The sequence below is a fragment of the Gossypium hirsutum genome, chromosome A05, assembly GCF_007990345.1.
Source record: "Gossypium hirsutum isolate 1008001.06 chromosome A05, Gossypium_hirsutum_v2.1, whole genome shotgun sequence".
NCBI classification, from domain to species: domain Eukaryota; kingdom Viridiplantae; phylum Streptophyta; class Magnoliopsida; order Malvales; family Malvaceae; genus Gossypium; species Gossypium hirsutum.
The window spans coordinates 30,942,794-30,955,046 of NC_053428.1; positions in this window are offsets into that span (position 1 = coordinate 30,942,794).

Here is a 12,253-nt window from a genome sequence, read left to right on the forward strand (position 1 = left end):
TTGGACTATTTTCACAAAAGAAGTTCTGCATATTACTCTGAAAGCTTCTAAATAGTATAAGAACCTGAAACATGACTATTATGTAGAACTAACCAAACCTAAAGGCTAGAAACATTTGAGAAAGAAGAGTTTAAATTTGGACTACCTCTTCGAGTTTTCTGTCCAAGATCTAAGCTGAACAAGAAGACAATATATTGTTTCAGTGATAGAACCTTGATGAACAAAGAGCAATGGCGACCCAAACACTAAAACAAGGATCATTCTCATAACATGCTGCACTCATTTATAGATAATTCATAACACATTTAGTTAGGAGCATTTGATTCATTCCGATCATAGCATCCTAATCATTTAGCATAAGCATAGGTACATGAAACCAATTCTACAGATCATGTCCCTAGAAGACGGTGAGCCTTAACTCCCTAAGCAGTAGGGTAATAGGCTGGAAACTAAAGATCTTATCTCCTTAAGCAGTAGTGGAGTAGATCGAAGGCAGTAAGCCTTAACCCCCTAAGCAGTAGGGTAACAGGCTGGAAATTACAGATCTTATCTCCCTAAGCAGTAGTGGAGTAGATCGAAGATAGTAAGCCTTAACCCCCTAAGCAGTAGAGAAACAGGCTAGAAATTACAGATGTTATCTCCCTAAGCAATAGTGGAGCAGATTGAAGACGGTAAGCCTTAACCCCCTAAGGAGTAGGGTAACAGGCTGGAAATTACAGATCTTATCTCCCTAAGCAGTAGTGGAGCAGATTGAAGACAGTAAGCCTTAACCCCCTAAGCAGTAGGGTAACAGGCTGAAAATTATAGATCTTATCACCCTAAGCAGTAGGGGAGCAGATCAAAGACGGTGAGCCTTAACCCCCTCAGCAGTAGGGTAACAGGCTGAAGATCAAAACAAACCTTCTCTCCCTGAAGTTGCAGTGGAGCAGGTTGAAATTACAAGTCTTATCTCCCTAAAGTTGCAGTGGAGCTGACTGAAAATAGCGAATCTTATTTCCCTGAAATTACAGTGGAATAGATTGAAGCTATGAATAAACAGATCTTATCTCTCTGAAGTTGCAGTAGAGCAGATCAAAACAAACCTTATCTCTCTGAAGTTGCAGTAGAGCAGGTTGAAGTCACCAAGTCTTATCTCCCTGAAGTTGCAGTGGAGCAGACTAAAACACAAATCTCATATCCCTAAAAGTTGCAGTGGGATAGACTGAAAACTACAAAAGTTGCGGTGGAATGGACCAAAGCAACAAGACGCGGTAGACTGGAATGAGACTACCCGAAGAAGAGAAGCACCAGAGAAGTGAAGACCCAGCAAGACCGGGCAAAATTGGTCCTTCAAAAGTCTTTATTCTGTTCTCGTTACACGACAACAAGCAATGAGGGGCAACTATACAACCCAAATTTTGCCCGGGCTAACATACCCAATTACAAAACCTCAAGCCCAACTAAACAAAGCCCAAATCAAACCAAAACCCAGATTAAAAACCCATCAGCCAATTACAAACCCAAAACCCAAACCTAAATCAACTACCCAAACCCAACTAAGCCCAATTTCAAACTCTAGCCCAATACCTAAAACTAAAAAAAAAACAAAATAAAAAAAGAAACCCTAGCTAGCCGCCGCCCCTATGTCTGACCTTCGGCCAATTGCTCTCTGTCCCATCTCCCATTCCACCTACTTAACCGCCACTGTTGCCACCGCTCAAGTTGCATCTGCAAGAATTAAAAAAGAAATGACATGTAGTTGAACGAAAAAAACACTTTGTAAAATGGCTATAAAAAGCCTTTTAATCTTTGTATTTTTTTTTGGTTTTTTTAGACATTGAATACAAGAAAAGAACATATTTAAATACAAAAAAAAATAGCGAGCAAACAAACAAAGTTCAAAAACGAACTAAGGTTATTACCTTCCTACATTTATTTGTTTCTTTTTCCTTTTTTCCTCTGTTCATTTTCGAATATATTCATACATCTATATTTTTTATTTTTCTTTAAAAAAAACAGTTTATATAAATATATAAAAAAAATACCTTTTTTGAAGTTTCGCCATCGTGCGCGGCGGCCAGCGACGGTGGATCGACGACGGGGTTGCTGTGGAGGCTGGCCGGCTTCTTAGTCGGAATCTGAGCTAACCCAGAGAGAATAGAGGAGTTCTCTTCTATTTTTTTTTAAGCTTTGGTGAAAATGATTTTTTTTAAAAAAAAATTTAGGCTTTTATAGAATACCAAAACGACGTCGTTTTGGTTGGCCTCCCCAGACGTCAAAACGACATCGTTTTGCGAAGGCCGACCCGACCCGACCCGCTCCAAGGGGAGGATCTGCGTGTTTTTAAAAATGGGATATTTGTGCATTTAGCCCTTCTGCTTTTCTATAGTTTTACAATTAAATCTTTTGTTATTTTTAATTTTGCCCTGAAATTTTATTTTTATTTCACTCTGATCCCGCGCAAAACGCTATTTTCGAGGGATAAGGATATTTTCTTTTTTCGTCCCTCCACGTTGTGCGCGTGCTGCAATTTGGTCCTCCCCTGTTCTTTTAGTTTGAATTTGCCCCAAACTTTCGTCTTAAGTTCGATTTAATCATTTTTCATTATTTTGCTATTTTATTTTTAAATTAGTTATTTTCTATTATTATATTTATTATTATTATTGTTTTTATTACTGTTATTTCTATTATCTGTATTGACATAATATTTTTATTTTTATTTTTTTATTACTTTCGATTATTATCATTATTAACATATACTATTATTATTATTAATATATTATTATTACTATTTATATGTTATCATTTCTTTTTCTTTCTATTACGGTTTTATTATTATTACTATTATTACTATTTTTATTTTCATCATCATTATTATTATCATCCTATTTTATTACTATTATCACTTTTGTAATTACTATTACTATTGTTTTATTACTATTATTATTTAGCATATTATTACTATTATTGCCATCATTATTATTATTATTATTACTTTTTACTATTACTATTACTACTATTAATATCATTAGTATTAGTATTATTATTATTACTGTTTTCATTATTATAGTCATTTTTTATCATATTTTATATTTTTTTTTATTTACCTATTTATTTGCTTATTTCACTTTTCTTATTTATTTGTTTAAGTTTTTTTTAGTAATTTCTGTTTTACTTGTTTATTTATTTCTATTTTTATATTATTATTAGCCTTATTTATATTTCATATTCGTATAATTGCTCATATTATTATCAGCATTGTCACACCTATTATTATTTCACACGTATTAGCACCATAATTTGCTTTTATATTTCACTATAAATCACGTCATATTTTTACTCGATACATTAAAAATGTTGTTTTAAATAAACAATATTTTGTATTTCGAGATTCGAGAAAATCGTGCCCTAATTTATTGGGTTTCGATTTTTCTCATTTAACCTAAATAACAGAATATGCTTTTAAAATTGCAATACGAGTTTTGAATAAAATGCTTACTCTCTGAGATTCGAAGTGTTGTGCCCTAACTTACCGGATATGACATCTTGTTACCTTGAGATAAGATTTTTGTAAATAAAGGCAATATTTGGTATTTGAAAGTTCAAGAGATCGTGCCCTAACTTACTGGGTTTCGATTTTCCTCGTTTACCCTAAATAATCGAATATCCTTTTGAAAAGGGTGAAAATATACGAGTTTTAAATAAAAGGCAAGCTCATTCTCAAAAGTTCGAGATGTCGTGTCCTAACTTACTGGATGTGACATTTTATTACTTCGAGATGAGAAGGTCTTTAACATTCGAGTTTTTTTTATGAAAAGAGAGATTGTATTTTAAAGTCTTTCAAGTTTTCAATTTTCGACACTAAGGCACTAATTAATCAACTAGATATCAATTTTTGGGCGTTACGAGGATGCTAATCATTCCTCGTACGTAACCAACTCCCGAACTCGTTTTTTTGAATTTCGCAGACCAAAATCGTTGTTTAAATAAATCAAATCATTTATTAAAAACAACAACTTTTACGAGGTGACCCGATCACATCTCATAAAAAAAATTAGTGGCGACTCCCGTTTTTTTATTTCTAAAACCAAAGTCGATCCCCGTTTTTCAAAAAAATAGTTTCGACAGTAGAGATGGACAGTTTACTTGCAATCTCTATAATAAAAGAGCAAGAAGTTAGTCATGGTGCTAACGATTTGATGCGAGCTATAAGGAGGCTCCTTTGGTTGGATTGGGAGGTTGAAGTGACCCATGTTTATAGAGAAAGCAATAAATATGAGATTTTCACAAACATTTGGTGTTAATAAATTTATTCAGGCTCCAGGTACAATTAGTGGCATAGTTAAAAATGATATTAATCATGGTAGCACTCAATTGTTGTTTAATCTATTTAATTCCTTTTACTATAATTCTTTTTTTCTTTCAGCTTAATGTCACAAGAAATTCTTAGGTAGTATGCATCACAATAATTTAGTTAAAAGTTACTTAAAAATTATTTTGAAGTAATGAATATTGTATATTAGCATTTTTATCTTTTATTATTTCTAATATAAATTATTTAAATAAAAAATTAAACAATATAAAAATGAGATGTTTAAAAATTAATTTTAAATATTTTTATAAATATATTTTAATAATTTTTCGATTCAATTTTTGGATTATTTATTTATAAATATATATTAATATTTTTTTCTAATTTAAATTACTTTTAAAATCTAAAGAATGTGTTGTTATTCTAATTCGAATAAAAATAACATTATTTTCTAATACTTACAAGAATATGATATCTCATAGTAATGTCAAGTCGATTTGGAATTGTAAGGCTTCATAAAAAGTTAATGTATTCCTATGGTTATTGTAGCAAGATAGGATTCTGATTAATACAGAGTGAGTTCGAAGACATATGTCTAATGAAGGTTATTGTGTTCATTGTGGGTATTCGATGAAGATTAATTTACATGCTTTAAGGAATTTTGGGTTCTCAAAAACGATGTGAAAGGCGATGATTCCTAGTCCATCAAAGAATAATATCTTCTCCACAAGCTTAAATTTATGGTTAAATAATAACTTGTCATCGCAATAAGTATTGAAAGTGAGCAAAGGAAATTGATCGACTCAATTTGCAAATGTACTAGAGATGGGCCTAGCTGGCAGAAAATGTACTCTTTTTAGACTATCGTTGTGCGCAACAATCTATAAAGACATTATATAAATTTAGGATCTCTATTCTTAATCAAAATTGGTGATACCTTATTCAATTTTGAATTTTGAAATTTAGGGTTTTAAAACTCTAACCATTTCAACAAATATTGCTATCAAAATTAAGTTAAATACCAAATTTCTTAAACTTAAACCCAAAGTATTAGAACATCCAATCAATTAGTAAAGAAACACTAGCATTCGTTTGTTATGGAAGGGTTCAACGACTATTATTCTTTTCATATTTTGGTTAATTATGTTACTTCTTTTATTGTTGTTATCTGGTGCATTTAGCATTAGTTAAATGAGTCGTTTTGGTTGGAATACTGTTATTAAAATGGTGTGCTTAAATTCTACTGTTGCTGTTAAAGGAATTCATTATTGAGTTACCTTATATACTGTAACAGTTACTACAAGAATATGATATAAGAAAATCCTGAATTCTTAGTTTCTTCTTTTCCTTCTTTTCTGTACTGATTTCTGCTTATTTCTCATTTTTTCTTTGTTCTAAATTTAACCCTTAACAAAGGTATTAGAGTTTGCTCGATCCTCATGACTGTGGACGGAGTGACTATAAGGATGCAGAAAGAGCTTGGTATGATGCAAGGTGAGCTTACTCAGTTGCAAGCTGAATTTACTCAGTTGGATGCTAGGATTGATGCGAGGTTGAAGGATTTCCAAAAGGGACTTAAGTCAGAAGTCCGATCGAAGGTACGATCTGAACTTAGACCTGAGCTTTATTCGTTGTTTGAGCAGTATTTTGGGCAGATTCCTCCTGTCCTAGTTACTGGGGTGCCGTTGAGCAAAGGGAAGAGAATTTTGGGCTCTTCACCTGGGTTCCCTGCAAATGAGCATTTCATAGTGTCTCCAATGCCAGATCTAGGACACTCGAGTGTGTCTTCTTGTGGAGGTATGGTGGACACTTTAAATACGTCCTTTCGAGTAGACTGCCCGCGTTTTGATGGTGAGAATTTTAAAGGCTGGTGGTTTAAATTAGAGCAATATTTTGAGGCTGAAAGTATTGGCGAGCATTCAAAAGTCAGGGTGGTTATGTTACATTTAGAGGGGAAGGCGTTAGACTGGCATCACTTTTTTGTACATAGGCATGAGAGGTTACATCAGTTAACTTGGGAGGTGTATGCTAGGGGAATTAGGGAACGTTTTAGTTCTGACTCATTTCTCGATCCCATGACTGAGTTAGTCACTTTTAAGCAACATGGATCCATTGATCAATTCCATGATGGATTTTTGAGTTTGCCTAAACCCTTTGCTTTGAGTATATTCTTCAGTAATTTAAAGCCTGAAATTAGGCAGTATCTCAAGTTATTTAAACCTCAATTGTTGATGGAAGGCTATGACCTATCTAGGCAGGTTGAAAATATTGTATGTGGATCATCAAAGATGGGGTTCAGTACTGGCAGTAGCTTTAGTTCACTGAGACCTTTATTCCCTACTTCACGTGTACAAAAAGGAGTGGGGGGTCGACCTCAACAGGGGGTTGGTGCAAGGTAGTGTGGGACAAAGAATTCCATCTAAGTCTTTGTCCCAAGCAGAATTGGAAGATAGGCAGAAGAAGGGCCTTTGTTTTTGGTGTAGTTCGAAGTATGTTCTAGGTCATAAATGTTCTAAGTCCTAATTATACCAACTTGTTATTGAACCAACATGGGAACAAGGGTCTGATGTTAAGAGCCCATCATCCGAAGATTCTCTAAATTATCCTGAGCCATTAGACTTAATAGAGCCAATTTCAAAAAATCTTGTGTTGTCATTGCATGCTTTGTAAGGGCTACAAGAAAATCATACCATGCGATTCTCAGCCGTTATTGACCACACTGAAATAGGTGTATTGGTGGACTCTAGGAGTACACACAATTTTTTTGACCTCAAGGTGGCTAAAAGGATAAATTTAACAATGGAGTTGAGTAATACCTTGCGAGTTATGGTAGCGAATGGGGTTCAACTGTCCACTCGAGGATTGTGTCGAGCAGTTTCATGGGAGACGCAGGGTTATCATTTCACTACTAACTTTCTCGTTTGTCAGTAAAAGGGTTTGATTTGGTGCCTAGTATTCAGTGGATGTTATCCCTTGGTCCAATTGTATGAAATTTCTCGAACTTGACCATGCAATTTAAACATATAGAACAGGACTGCATGCTGTAAGGTATTGTACCAGGCTCACTCCAGATTGTGCCCAGTAGCCAACTGGCTAAGTGTTTAAGATTGGTTGATAATGGGCCATATCCGATGTTACTAACTTCTTGTGATCAGACTACTCTCACAAAGCAACCAGCTCGTTACCACTCGATTTGCAAGGTCTTCTTGCTGACTTTAAGGACATCTTCCAGATTCCTATGGGTTTGCCACCACACCGATTGTATTATCATCAAATTTCTCTGATGGATGAGTCCAAGGTTGTCAAGGTGAGACCCTTTCGATATCCAGCAGTTTAGAAAACAGAAATAGAAAAAAGTTGATACAAGAAATGTTGCATGCGAGCATAATTCGAGATAGCAATAGTCCATTCGCATTTCCTGTGGTGATGGTCAAAAAGAACAATGATAGTATGACCAAGATGTGTATAAAACAGCTTTTAAAACACATGCTGGTCATTATGAATTCTTAATCATGCCATTTGGCCTGACCAACGCTCCCTCGAGTTTTCAATCTTTGATGAATTCTATCTTTCGGTCCTTTTGAGGAAGTCCATTTTGGTTTTCTTTGATGACATACTCGTGTATTCATAGACATCGACTGATTATTTGCTCCACATGCGATAAGTGCTTCAAGTGTTGCGGTCTAACTAGCTTTATGCTAAGAAGTCTAAGTGTATTTTTGGAGCTACACAGGTTGAGTACCTTGGTCATGTGATTTCTCAAGGAGTGGTTAGCATGGATCGTACCAAAGTGGAGAGTGTGATGGATTGGTCTTCCCCAACATCTGTCAAAGAGTTATGAGGTTTTTAGGACATTACAGACGCTTTATTCAAAGTTATGGTCTGTTGGCTAAGCCTCTTACTGTTTTGTTAAAAAAACACGAACCATGGCAATGGACAGTGGTTGAGCAAACTACTTTCAATCAACTCAAGGTGGCCAATTGCCAGGCCTCGGTTCTTATGTTACTCAATTTTTAAGAACCTTTTTGTATAGAAACCGACACTAGTGGTCAAGGGGTCGGGGCTGTTTTACAACAAAATGGTAGACTAGTGGCATACTTCAGTAAGGCATTGGGTGTTAAGTATCAAGCCTTGTTTGTCTATGACAAGGAAATGCTTGCGGTCTTGCTTGCAGTGAAGAAATGGCATTCTTATTTGGTTAGGCAACACTTTTTCATCAAAACGGATCACCAGAGCTTAAAATTTCTTTCTGAACAGCAAGCAATCACGCCTTATCAATAGAGGTGGGTCGCAAAGATGTTGGGTTATGATTTATCCATTTCTTATTGCCAGGGGGTTCAGAATACTGTGGCCGCCGCATTGTCCAAAAAACCTTTTGTTCACACTTCTCAATTACTCCAATATGAAGGTAATGCGCATTCTCCTTGGTCGGAAGTTTGGGACCGCATTGTATCTTCATATGCTACTGATCAAAAACTTTCTCAGTTGTGCCAAGTTGTGGTGGGGAAGGATATACCACTTCGAAAGCACATTTTCGGTCTCTTTCATGACAGTGCCTTAGGGGGTCATTCTGGCATCCATGCGACTCGACAATATATTTCTGCTTTGCTGTACTGGAAGGGCCTTTCGAAAGATGTAAAACGGTGGGTTCAGGAATGTAATGTTTGCCAGCGTTGCAAAACTGACACTTCTGCTTCTCCTGGACTTTTGCAACCCTTACCCATACCTGATCGTGCCTGGGCTATCATTAGCATGGATTTTACTGAAGGTCTTCCTCCGTCCCAGGGTAAATCCACCATTCTTGTTGTATTTGATCGCTTGACTAAGTACGGTCACTTCCTAGCTTTGGCTCACCCCTTTACAGCTTTGACTGTTGCTTCAAAGTATCTTCAGCATATCTACAAGTTACATGGACTACCAGATTCTATCGTTTCTAATCAAGATCATCTTTTCTTGAGTCATTTTTGGCAGGAGCTGTTTCGCCATTTGGGGACCAAAATGAAGATGTCTACGGCCTACCACCCCCAAATGGATGGCTAGACCGAAATCCTTAACAAGTGTTTGGAGAGCTATTTGCGTTACATGACTAGCAAAAAACCCTCTGCTTGGGTTTCTTAGCTTCCCTTGGCAGAGTGGTGGTATAATACCACCTACTATTCTGCTATTCAGACCACGCCTTATGCAGATCTTTATGGGCAAGAACCACCATTGCACTTACCCTATGTTAATGCTCTAGAATAACGTATTTTTATATATTAATCATGTGTTTATTCTGAGCTTGATCCTACTAATTTGAGCTTTTTATGTTTTTTTATCTTTTAGGGACTGATTTGGAGGCAAAAGCAAAATTAAGGGACAAAAGTGCGAATTTGGAGACACATTGGGCTGATATGCGACACAGGAAAAAGATTGTGCCAAAAGTGCGAGCGTGGAAGACACAAGGACTAAAAACGCAAAAAGAAGAGATTTTATTCTATAAGACTCTATTTTATTTATATTAGGATAATTAATATTAAGATAATTATTAGGATTATTCAAATTTAGGATTTTATTTTAATTATCTTTATTTATCTTTAATTAAATGTATTTATCTTTTTAGAATTTAAGTTCAATTAGACTATCTCCCTAGCACTATAAATAGGGGGTGAAGTGACTCTATTTGGGGTGTTCATCTTTTTCTGTAAACACTCTCCCCCTGAAAGTTTAGGCTTTTGTTTCTTCATATTTTATTTCAATAAAATTCCCTTTTCCCTTTTTATATTTATTTCTTTTTCCACCATTATCATGAGCCATTAAAACCTATCTAGCCGAAAGTTGTCAATATTCCCCAAAAAGGTTCTTGAGTCCTAGAATCCGTACTTAGCCTCCTCGCTAAGTATTCATCGTTTCTCCGCACTACGAGCTGACGCTTTCGTCCATGGCCCTTAAGAAGCAAGCTTTTCAGTATATGCAAAGGCGGCCGCTTTGTATGTTTTGGATGGATTGCACAGTCGGTTCGTTAACTTACTGCGTCAGAGGTTGGCGAGCCAAAGAGACAAAATGGCGTGGGATTCACCATCCCACACCATTGAAAAGCGTTGATCTAGCATAGATTACTAGCTAGAGTCAGGTTCCCTAAAAATCGTAAGTATAATCTTTGGAGCTGGTGGTCGTAGGCGTCCTCTTCCACTATAACTGGCTTACTTGAGTTGAGAAGGGTTACTTAAAAGCCAGGGATTGAACCCAAGGCGGAACGAGACAACCGGAGGCCGGAATCTCACCACATAAGAAACTTTCTCTTTTTCCAACTCTATTTATTTTTCCTCATTTTAATTTCTGCAATTTATTTTCTCAAATCTAATTCACTTTAAATTCTATTTTTATTTTCCCAGATTCTTAATTTTATTTTTTATTTTTTCAGGAACGCAAGTTTCTTGGCCAAGAAATTGTCCAAGATTTCAAGAAACGAGCATTCGTACAATCCGGTCTCTAAGGATTTGACCCTACTTCCCCTTTACTGTTATTTTTATTATTTTACAGGGAATAGGATATTTTTGGTGCTCTCAACGACCGCATCAAATTTTGGCGCCGTTGCCGGGGATCGGTAACATACTAATCTTGTTTTTTGTTTCTTATGACCAGATCTATTCTAGGAACTCTTGCGTTTGATTCGGAGATTGAAAATACTGCGAGAGCTAATTGCAAGGAAACAAAGCTAAGAAAAAAGTAGTCAACGGTGGTTAGAACGCAAAGCAATCCACCGCCAGAAATCAGAATCGACGACGAAGCAGAGTCTAGGGTTAACGAAAACCCTACTCAAACTTTTGAAAGCAAAAAAGTCGAAGTCGATTCCCCTGAAGAAGTGTTTAACACTAGGGTTGACGAAAACCCTAATTTAGCACCTCAACCTATGGCTCAAACAATTCGGTAACTGGACGAAGTGCCGACAGAACAACCACCACTATGCATCGCGTATCCTACTATGGATACTGATTTTGAATTAAAATCAGGCTTGATCCAGCTACTGCCAACTTTTCGGGGGTTACAGAATGAAAATCCCCACAAGCATTTGAAAGAATTCCATATGGTTTGCCTTAGTATGAAACCTCAGGGGGTAACTGAAGATCAAATTAAATTGCGCGCTTTCCCTTTTTCCTAATAGATTCAGCTAAGGAATGGTTATTTTATTTACCCCATGGATCCATTACAACTTGGGCTGATCTATCTCGCTTATTTCTTAACAGGTTTTTCCCAACGTCGCGTGCAATCGAGTTAAGAAGAGAAATCGTGAGAATAAGGCAAAAAGACGCAGAGTCTCTGTACGACTACTGGGAGCGATTTAAGAAGTTGTGTGCAAGTTGCCCATAACCCGGCATACGGAATAGTCTTTGCTTCAGTACTTTTATGAAGGCCTAAAACCCATGGAAATGAATATGGTAGACGCCGCGAGTGGAGGAGCGTTGGTCAATATGACTCCACAACAAGCAAGAGACTTGATCTCTACGATGGCTACAAATTTTCAGCAATTCCAAGCTAATCCTGAACCCCCTAGAAGGGTTCATCAGCTAAGTAATTCAACCTTAGAAGATAAAGTTGATAGAATTGCTAATATTTTGAATTCTCTTATTGCAGAAAAAACAGACAGCCCGGTTATGCGGAATATGTGCTACCCCTGAACATACAACTAATGCATGTCCCAGTTTGAATGATGATACTATGGCTCATTTAGATGCTGTGGGAAATTTTCCTGGGCCACCACAAAGGCGATACGACCCTTACGCAAATACCTACAACCCAGGATAGAGGGATCACCCTAACTTAAGTTATGGGGCCAACCCACGATATAACCAACCATACCAGAACCGAGTTCCACAACAGCCAAGAGATTAAGGTAATTCTCTAGAAAATTTGGTCAATAAATTAGCAGCTAACATGCTTGATTTTCAACAGAAAACCGAAGCATCTATAAGAGAATTGACCACA